General features: G+C 43.2%; 1 non-coding gene across 1 annotated transcript; it reads left to right on the top strand.

The window, feature by feature from the left end:
* The first annotated feature begins 1414 nt into the window (after positions 1 to 1414).
* TRNAP-AGG (transfer RNA proline (anticodon AGG)) lies at positions 1415 to 1486 on the top strand. Its single transcript has one exon. It is a non-coding gene; the product is annotated as a tRNA-Pro (tRNA).
* The last annotated feature ends 9405 nt before the right edge of the window (positions 1487 to 10891 follow it).

The raw sequence follows: 10891 nt of genomic DNA, 5'->3' as shown, positions 1-10891 counted from the left end.
ATGATATGCTGAGATTTTTATAGCTGGTGCTGGTGACCTCACTTTTCTGCGCTGTAGTTAAGGAATGAAGCAGTGGTCACCTCCCCGCCCTCAAAATGTAAGAACATGTTCAGACATACCTGGGGATCCCGTGCAGTTCCTGGCACCTTGCCATTTGATAACCGAAGTATGCAGGTTTGAGATTGGTTTGCAGTAAATGGTATGGAACCCCAACTGCTCCCATTCTTTCTCTATAGGGATACTTGCAGTGCCCCCCCCCAAAGAAGTGTTACACTGGCATCAGGAAGCAGTAACTTCACCGCCACCTCACCGCCAGTCTGAACATGGTGGCATCAAATGGATGAGATCCTCTTTCTATGTGCACATGTGCGTGCAGATTACATGGCAGCTCCTGACGATGTGCACATGGGCATTGGAGTCACATGATCCCATCGCCTGCCTACCCAGTACCATACCATCTTCACTCTGCGGTGCCCAGGTAAAGGTGGCATCACAATTGGGAAGATACTTGTGGAACGCCAAGCAGATGGAAGGATGGGTATGGCTCCCCCAGGAGAGATGCAAAGATAGGTAGAGGGGGAGGGTAGATGGGTAAGTCGATTGGGGAGGGGGGAGGTAAGTATAAATTTTTATTTCTATCATTTTTAATCTCTCTATAGTATGTGATCTGGCCGGGGTAAGTGGCCCCAACATTTAACAAGCCCCCCCGTCAATGCATAATTCAAGGAGTTCATTGCAAGTGAATACAAAATGATTTATTGAGCATATAGAAGCAATGACATTTAAATAAAGCCTGGCCAATAATGAGGATTTATATTCAGCATGGCCACTCTTATATCCCTATAAAGAGGACCTGTTATTGGCTTAAAATATAACTAAGAAAAGATTTTAAAAAAACTAATTTTCCTGTACTTTTACCTGCTATATTTTAAGCTGACAACAGGTCCTCTTTAGAGGGCTATAAAGATTCCTGTGCTATAAATCCTCATAGACATATTGGGCAGGCTTCATTTTTTAAAGTGCTTCTGTGAACATGAATGCATTTAATAACAATAATTATTCATGATGATTTGGGTGCAGATTGACAGACTGATGACAAGCAATTTGTTGCTAAAACTTTTCCATTTCCCATGAGACTAGTTAAGTCTATAAAGAAACATTGAGGTCTAGACCACGCCTCTTTTACCACATAGCCCCTCCCCTCTTGATCCTGCTGCCAATCACAGGCTTGTTCAGTGTCTGTGTGCTTCGGCTATACATGAGCAGTTTGGAGAATTCTCTCCCAGGACAGCTCGGAGCTGGAAATGTATCATCTATATTATGCAGGAGAAGATACAATGTTGCAATTTAAAGGATCACGTGTTTCTTTCATATTTCAAGTTCATAATAACAAGAAAGCCCAAGCCAAGCAGCTGGCTCGTTGGTCTAGGGGTATGATTCTCGCTTAGGGTGCGAGAGGTCCCGGGTTCAAATCCCGGACGAGCCCAAATTTTTTTTTTTGCAACTTCTAAAATAAAAAAAAATAAAGAAAAACACTCATCTAATTACTTAGTAAGCTAATAATAATATATTTTTGTATGAATATTGGTAGCTGATAGGTACATTTAAATATAATGGTACATAAATATAAATACAGATATATATCTGTAGAGCCTTGCAAAGGTGTTTGAGTTTGCAGTTTATTGTAAATGCACAATGCAGCTAAAGTGTTAATAGAGGGAGTATGAGATGATCACACCTTTGTGGTGCAGTAAATGAATGTCAGGTGTTAATGCATTGCAGCATCTGTAGTGCAACATTATACTTGCTGAGACTACAAAACAGAAATGGAGAAATCTTCCTAAGAAATCACCGATGTTGGTAATTGTAAGCCTTTCTAATATAACCAAACCAGGGGTGTAGTTGGGTTTGCCATGCCCATTTTTTTCGGGACCCCCGTAAAGGCTTTCCTTGTGCGCTCGCCATGGATAACCTTTTTTTCTGACTATACCCCTGATCCAAACCTGGAAAAAAAAAGCCAAATTTGTTTCAGATTTAGATATATTTCAAGTTCCAGGATCATCCAGGCCTGTCTGTATGTATTTGCATGGGAATAATGCAGTGGCATGGTGGTCTGCACAGAGATGGGTAGCAGGTCAAAGCCTGGTGGTGTGACAATAAACTGCAGGCAAAGATGGCGGAAGATGGGGGCAGAGATGATGGTAGTTGGAGGTCATCAAGGATTTGGTGGCCATAAAAGAAGTCAAAGGAAATATTGCCAAAACAGAAAGAGCTATATAAACCCAGCTCATGTTCCAAACTTTCTCTAGTTCATCTTAAGTTTCACCTTCCATAAGACGAACCATGGTGGCAAAGCATTCCTGAGCCCTAGGCAGCCCATTGACAGAACATTCTGCTCACTCTTATGGATAAACAAACTGACACACTTTATTATGGAGCTAAAAATGTGCACCAGGTTTTACTTCCGGGCCACCCAACTGTCCTAATCCCCCCCCCCCACTCCAATAAACAGGCCCCTAAACCAGTGTTTATCAACCAGGGTTCCTCCAGAGATGGCTGGGGGTTCCTTGAGTAGTTTGTGCCTCTAGGATCAGTTTAGGTGACACCAATGATCTTTTTAGCTATTTGAAAGGGTGGCATTCTTCCCACTGACCACCACACTAATGTACTGTGGGCTGTGGATATAGTAATTATATTAGTGTTATAGTGTCCTCTAAAGACCGGAAAGTTATTTTAAGAATTCCTTGTGTTTAAAAAGATTAAGTCACACGGCCCTGGTTACAATAAGCTCAGATGTCTAAGCAAGGCACAGGTAAAGTATCATGGAGACCATTGACCAACACTTTGGTAGTGCACCTAAATCCAACTATTAGAAGAACAAGGCAAACCACCACCTAACTGTCTATAAAAGCACCAATCTGCTACCCTGCTCTCCTAGTACTTAGATCTTGGTCTACAAGCCCAGAGTTGATCTAACTGTTAGTACTCAGTACACTCTACCACCAATAAACTGGTCAGGACAGCAATCATGACCTTTTCAGAAGGCACTTCCAGACAAGGTGGGGTGTAGAACCTTTCTTCTACACATAATATTGTGCTGCCAACATTAACCCCCATTCTGTGTGGGTGGTTTTAAGGCATCACTGATGACCTAGGTCAATGGTCGCCAACTTTTTGTTTGTCACATACCATTGGTTTCTTGGACTTTGGACCATGCATGCACGGGGAGCTGTGTGTCACTCAAAGGGGAAGACACTTCCCCTAGAGTGAAGTCATGATCAGACCTCAGACCTGCGATGGGAGAGTGTGGGGGTTCTAGGTCCAGAGACACAACCCGCCCACTGTCCTGAACCTGCCATCCATACTGTATGGAGGACATGGTCTTCTCCTGAAGGCCAGGAGAAGGGTCCCGCTGGGGGGCGCACCAGCCAGAGCCATGGACCCACAAAATTTTCTTGGACCACCGGTCGCTGACTGCTGCCCTAGGTCATGGCCCTTGTTAGCAATCAGGTCCAGTGTAAGTTCTATCAGTGGTCATCACCATGTTGTGTGTCTTCAGGTCCTCCCCTCTATATATAGGAAGTACAATGCATGGCCAAAGGTATGCAGAGACCCCTCCATAAGATTGAATTCAGGTGTTTTCAGTGATGGGGACTATAAATGCTACAACATACAAAGACATTTTAGACAATTGTACGCATCCAACCTTGTGGTAACAATTTGGGAAAGTCTTCTTCTGTTCCAGCATGGTGGCACTCTATAAATACACAGCTTAATGAGTTTGGTGTGGTGGAAACCCGAGTGGCTTTTACACAGATTGACCTCAACCCAACTGAAAACCTTTGAGATGAAATGGAATGACGATTGGAAGCCAGGTGTTCTCATCCAACATCTGTACCTGATCTTACAATGCTCTTCTGGTTGATCAGGCACAAATTCTTACAGACATGCTCTAAAGTCTTGTGAAAAGCTTTCCCAGAAGAGTAAAAGCCGTTGAAGCCTCAGAAGGGGGGACAATCCATACTGATGTCTATGGTGTTAAAATTGGAGGTTCAAAGTTCACATTGGCATGATTGCTAACAAAGGAACCAACAAACACCTGGCCGCAAAGAATGTGCACTTGAAATCAACTTTGGAAACAAATAGAAACAGAAGAAATATAGATTCCATAATCAACTGGGCTCATATGGCATATGCCGCCAGGGGACAAACACAAGGTGTGAGGGTAGCATAGAATATGGATTGAGTCGGTGTGGCTCTGGCTAATCCCCATCTCCAGGCAAAAAATGTAATAGATCTAAAACCCATCCTGCATGTTTTTTTTTTAACATTTTACCAATTTGTGAAAATCTACTTACCCAAATCCACCATCCAGGTCCAGAACCATTTCGGAGTGCGAGCCTGCTGATCCACCTCTTTCAATGTGCCAGTGCCAGCTCATCCCCCACATGCATCGATGCCACTGCTGCAGTATCTTCTTCTGGATCCTCGGAGGACCCTGCTACTGGACAGCCAATAAAAAGGATTCCAAAAAAAGATCCCATGTGCTGGATCTGACCAAGGCCTAGAACATCAACCACTGCAACTTCAAAAGGGCATTTGTACCTTTTTTTAATGGCAACATAGAGGGGTTGGACCACACCCAAGGCATATCCTCGTTACCCGGTCAGCTTAAAATGTAATGATTTCAGTAGCAGAAAAATAATCTAATCTGATTTTGTTCTGCTTTCTAAATATCCCCACTTATTGCAGGCACTGTGCCTACATACAATACAGTGACATCATTTGGTTCCATTGCGTCTTCCAATGAATGGAGTTACGGGGCTTTTGTTCCACTGAACACCTGCATGGGTTCTGCACGAGGGAGAGTATGGCCGGATTAGGGGGTCAGCTTTCAGATGTGAAGACTGCGACTTGCAATGAGTTAATAATATGAAATGTTAATAATAGGAGGAACCTCATTAATCATTGTCACAAACCTCCGAATAATAATAAATACAACAGTGGAGCTGAGGTCACACACACTGCAGTGATCAGCACAATGAAAAGCCAGCATTCCTGGATGGTTTTAACCCTAAACCTACCTGAAACAACCAGGCATGCTGAGGGCCGATTCTCATCTGGGCAACTCATCTGCATAATAATGTAGACTTAGGCTACGTACAGACGTGCAATGGTTCTCGTTTGATAATCGACTCAGGGCCGATATCGGACGACAATCTGGTGAGTGTACAGCGCTCGTCGTCCATCGTCTGAATGACCGCCCTAGCGGATACACAGAGGATGGACGACCAATGATCATAATGGAAGTGAAGGGGGAGAGAGCACAGCAGAGTGCCGCTCCGCCGTTCTCCCCTCTCCATAGAGCAGAACCGAGCTGTATAGCGCTTGTTCATGCATTGTGCATTTGAAAAGATTCTTTCCAATGACAACTATTGCACGTGTGTACATAGCCTGACTTTTTTGCTGAAGGATATGCAAGGATATTCACCACCAGGCAATGTTTGGTGAATGTTAGATTCACAACTTTATTATTAGATCCTTATGATATGAGTTGGATTTTTTCTTCTGTCTTGTCTGGCCATCCATGCTTCTTTATATAGAAGCTCAGCTAGCCCCCCACCCAACAAGGGCAACCAAGGTTCCCACACCATGTGTGGATAGTTGCAGTCCATGGGCTCAATTTAAAAAACAGAGAATCTGACCTTCCCTCAAACTTTTACTGTTACAAATCAATTACTTCTATTGAAACACATGGACCTGGAAGATTCTCATAAGGAAATGTTAGGGGGAATGACTGAGTCCTTGCTTTATAAATTAAGCCCCATGTAAATGGCAATGGGCATGTACAAAGTAACCCCTTGCTGCTCCCTCTCCCTCTCCCCTTCCCTCTTCTGACTGTAGTACCAAGACAAGATCTGCTGCTACAGATTCACTAGTCTTTGACCTCGTGGTGCCACAGAGAATGTGAAGCCAGAAGACAGTAATCAGTGAGATCGGGAACCGCAGAGGCGGGGCTCTGAGCAGAGGAGCCTTGAAGAAGAAGAGAAGAAGACTAGAAAGTATATAATTACCCCAATTGACATAAGGCTTAGAGTGATGAGGTTTAATTCCAGCTCTGAATTGGAAGTTTTGTAATTGCTTGCTGTTGAACAAACAGGTAATAAACAGCTAGGTGGGGCAAGGGGAGGGATATGTCTTGGGCAGAGGAGGGACATGCAAGGATCAACCAAATGCAGTCTTGCCTTGGGCCCCGAGGAGTCTTTGTGTTGACCTGTTTCAAAATACATAGACATTGTTAAATTATTAACATGCTACACATATCAGTTGTATCATATACCCCCTTGGATTTATCCAACCAATGCATTTATATGAAATCCTTACAAGTGGCCCATACCCTACACAGCTGTTGGTAAGCCATGGTCCATCATTTTAGATAAAAAAGCAATATCAGGGGTATGCATGAAATTCACATGACTGGTCAAAGGGGCTACGATGGGGTTGCACAAAGCTTCCTGGAAACAAGGAAAGATAGTAATACCTACATGTGTAGCCGAACCTCTATGATTAAAAGAATAGAAATCCAATAAATAAAAGGAACTGGGCCAAGGATAGTCAGGCTGGGGCTATATAAATCTGGGAATCCTCCAGCCAGGGAATTATGCAGCTTTAGGTGACTTGCTGCAGGTTCTGATGTACATTGTAAGAAGTTCACAGTGTGCAGTGAAATCAGAGCATGAAATTTTAGTTCAGGAGAGAAGTTGGTACACATGGGTCAAAGGGAAGGCTGGAGTTAATAGGAAGAGGCTAGAGGGTAGAGTTAATAAAGAGGAAGCTGGAGGGCAGAGTTAATAAAGGGGAAGTTGGAAGGCATGAGTTAATAAAGAGAGGACTGGGGGGGTAAAGTTAATAAAGCAGAGGCTGGAAGGTAGAGTTAATAAAGGAGAGGTTGGAGGGCAGAGTTATTAAGGAGAAGGCTGGAGTGCAGAGTTATTATAGAGGAGGGTGGAGGGCAGAGTTATTATAGAGGAGGCTGGAGGGCAGAGTTAGTAAAGAGGAGGCTGGAGGGCAAAGTTTATAAAGGGGAGGCTGGAGGGCAGAGTTAAACAAGGGGAGGCCTGAGGGCAGAGTTAATAAAGGGGAGGCTGGAAGGCTAAATTAATAAGGGGAGGCTGGAGGGCAGAGATAATAAGGAGGAGGCTGGAGGGCAGAGATAATAAAGAGGAGGCTGGAGGGCAAGGTTTATAAAGGGGAGGCTGGAGGGCAGAGTTAAAAAAGGGGAGGCCTGAGGGCAGAGTAATAAAGGGGAGGCTGGAAGGCTAAATTATTAAGGGGAGGCTGGAGGGCAGAGATAATAAGGAGGAGGCTGGAGGGCAGAGTTAATAAAGAGGAGGCTGGAGGGCAGAGTTAATAAAGAGGAGGCTGGAGGGCAGAGTTATTAAAGGGGAGGCTGGAGGGCAGAGTTAATAAAGAGGAGGCTGGGGGCAGAGTTAATAAGGAGGGGGCTAGAGGGCTAAGGTAAAAAAGAGGAGGCTGAAGGGCAGAGTTAATAAAGGGGAGGCTGGAGGGCAGAGTTAATAAGATTTATAAAAATTAAAACGTATTTCAGATTTATACAACCATGATAAAGTATTTATTACACTTTTTGGAACCTAACCTTGCCAAGTAACAAAGAGGACTGAGCAAGTCCCAATGAATTCATAGTGATAGATGATAGCAAATCCAACCAAATAACTTCCAATGACTTTTACAGGCCTCGCTCTCCCCTTCGTGTTCTCAGTGTTTACTCGGTGCCAGCAGTCCCAAGAAGTGTTTGTTTTTACTCCTTGCAGATTCTTAACCTCTAATTTGAATTATTATCTTTTTTTGGCTCATTTGGGCTCATCCAGAGTTCCAATTTCAGCCCAGCAATGCACGCCATATACGCAACGTTGACTAACATGTAAGCGAGCACGGTACGTTTTCTTGGACGGCTGTAAACGTATCATGTTTTTTGCGGAAACCACAGCTGCCCTCTGCCAAATTGCAGAGTAATAGTAAGCAAATCAGGGATGGATAAAACCCTTCTATGGGAAAGAAGTGGCGTCTAGACGGAGTTTATTACAATATAAAACAAAATATGGGACATGAAAAAAAGGGGGCATTGAAATAAAGTGTTAACTGAAAAGGAAGTGACCTAACAACCTTGGAAAAGGACTTATTTCTGGAAGATCTGCAAGCAAAGCTTTCAAAAAGGACTGAATAGATGCCTGAAATTAGCCTTGCAATGGGAGTGTCCATCACTCTTGCAATGGGGTGACTAGTCTGCAATGGGACCGTCCATCGGTTTTGCAATGGGGGTGTCCATCAGTCTTTTAATAGAGTCTATTCTGCAATGGGAGCGTCCATCACTCTTGCAATGGGAGTATCCATCAGTCTTGCAATAGGGTGTCTATTCTGCAATGGGAGCGTCCATCGGTTTTGCAATGTTAGTGTCCATCAGTCTTGCTATGGGAATGTACATCAGTCTTTCAATGGGGTGTCTATTCTGCAATGGCAGCGTCTATTAGTCTTGCAATGGGAGTGTCCATCAGTCTTTCAATGGGGTGTCTATTCTGCAATGGGAGCGTCCATCAGTCTTACAATGGGAGAGTCTATCAGTCTTGCAATGGGATGTCCATCAGTCTTGCAATGGGAGTGTCTATTCTGTAGGGTGGGATGGGGAGGTACTTAGGCAAACTTGCAGAAGAAGTTGAGGGTGGGTGTGATGCTTAGCAGGAAAGTGAAGCCAGATAGCCAAATACGAAGCTAAATTGGAGCTAGGAGTTTGACAAATGGGCAGAAGAGAGGCAAAGCAAAATAATAAATTTTGCCATAATTGTAGATCCATTCCAGCAACAGTAGAGTGAACGAGTACTGTACAGATTGCAACGTGCTGTTCTTTAGAGAGGGGAGGGGAAAATAGGCCAATGCTGCAAGGATTAAAAACTTTTCCTATATCTATTAAATAATAATTCTACTTACCTTATTCCATGCTCACCCCACGCACCCATCTTTGTTCAACTGGCCCCTGTACAACCTGTTCCATAAGCCACTCAGGGAGGGTCACAGGCACTGATATCACCTACAATGCAAGAACAATAGATGTATATTTTACACACAGAATGTCGAAGACCTAAAATTTGGAGCAAAGAGGCTAGTGCTATATACCCCCCCCCCCAATATTTGGCTAGGTTCCGAGCTGCCCCTGGTTCAATTGATCCTCTGCAACTCCCAACAAGCAGCTCAATTCTTGCACGACAACTCTGCACATTTGATATCAGGTGGCTGTTTACAGGTCACTGCCACCCCAATTCATTCTCTATGGGGCTGCCATGGGTACAAGCTATTTGTAGTGACTTTCCCCATATGGAGGTTTTCTGGCATGAGCAAGGGGTAACTTCACTGCAACCTCATGTCTAGTGTGAACATGGCCTAAAAGAGATTTTTTCCCAAACATGCAGTTCAGTTTTGAACATATAGCAGAACTCCAATATATTTAATGGCTTTTATTGCTATCTATGCCTGTTGGGTAATATCCATCATTTCCAGTGTGGTCAGCAAGAAAAGAACCTCGAACACCAATAAAAACCTGACCAAGCTTCCAACACTTCCTCCCCATACCCAAAACTAACATAAAATCTTTGGCAGATATTCTTCAATCTGTACTTCCAACCATTGAGAATTTTAAAGGGGATTAGATCTATGTACAGTTAATGCAGAAAACCCCTTAATTCAGTGATCTGGTTCTGCTACATTTTATATTCATAAGCCTCCCCAAAACGCATCCCCCGGAGGAATTTCACCATATAACGTTTTGTAATTTTTTACATGCTTGCGTCAGGAAGCCTTTAAGACATTAAAATGTAATTGTTCTCTATCTTCTTTAGTAATGCTTATGACTCTATTTAAAAAAAAAAATAAAAGAAGTTTCCCAAACATTTTTGAGGTTGTTCCAATCCAGATAATAAAGGGGCTCTTTATATAAGGGCTGATTAATTGTCTGGAACACACAGTCAATTTATTAATCATGCCTGGCTTGCTTCCCCGATGGAATTTGCGGTTACCAATAACCGACCCTGTGGAACGCGCAGCCAGAAAGATGAAGTCTATCAAAGTGTTTTATTTCAACCTGATGTTCAGAATAAAAAGTACATTTCAACCCTCTCGCTACCCCGCCCTCTTGCAAAAAAAATAATTCCTCCGACATGCGACAAAACAAGCCCTTTAGGATCCTCGCCGCTTGTTTTGCAGGCACATGTCGAGGAACGCAGGAGGTTTCGTGGACTGGACTGCATCTGTCACCAGGACACCAGATAATGTCTTTACATTCCAAGCTTGTTTCCAAGAGAACATTAAAAAACAAAGCAAAGTTTTATTGTTACTCAACATGGGGGGAAAAAAGAGAGTTACAAAAAGCGGCAACGCAAAGGCAGATTGGATCAGATATTGACTGTGATTTATTGAGCATTTTTTTATTCTTATTCTAACTTGGGATAATGACTTTTATTTAGGCTTTGGGAATGATAGGGATCTTACAGACTCGTTTTCCCATGCAATGTGGATCATCCTTACTTGTAAAGCCCACCCATGAATTATAGGTCTGCACAGCTGCTGCATAGAGGGGTCCCTATAGTTGTATTCTCTGCTATGTACAAAGTGATGTAAAAAAGCAAAGCATTTAAACCTGTTGACTTAAAGCAGAACTTGTATTTGATTTTTTTTAGTTATGCACTTACCTTTTGTTGCTGAGAGCCTTTGATTAATGTACTTACTGCACCTAGTGAATTCCATGCATGCCTGGTTTCGTCTTCTTTCTGGGGTTCCTTGGCCATGTTGCCATCCTCTTTCTTCTTACCCTAGGGTGAACTTT

Source organism: Pyxicephalus adspersus, chromosome 1, assembly GCF_032062135.1.
Source record: "Pyxicephalus adspersus chromosome 1, UCB_Pads_2.0, whole genome shotgun sequence".
Taxonomy (NCBI): domain Eukaryota; kingdom Metazoa; phylum Chordata; class Amphibia; order Anura; family Pyxicephalidae; genus Pyxicephalus; species Pyxicephalus adspersus.
This window is presented reverse-complemented; position numbering and strand designations above follow the sequence as displayed.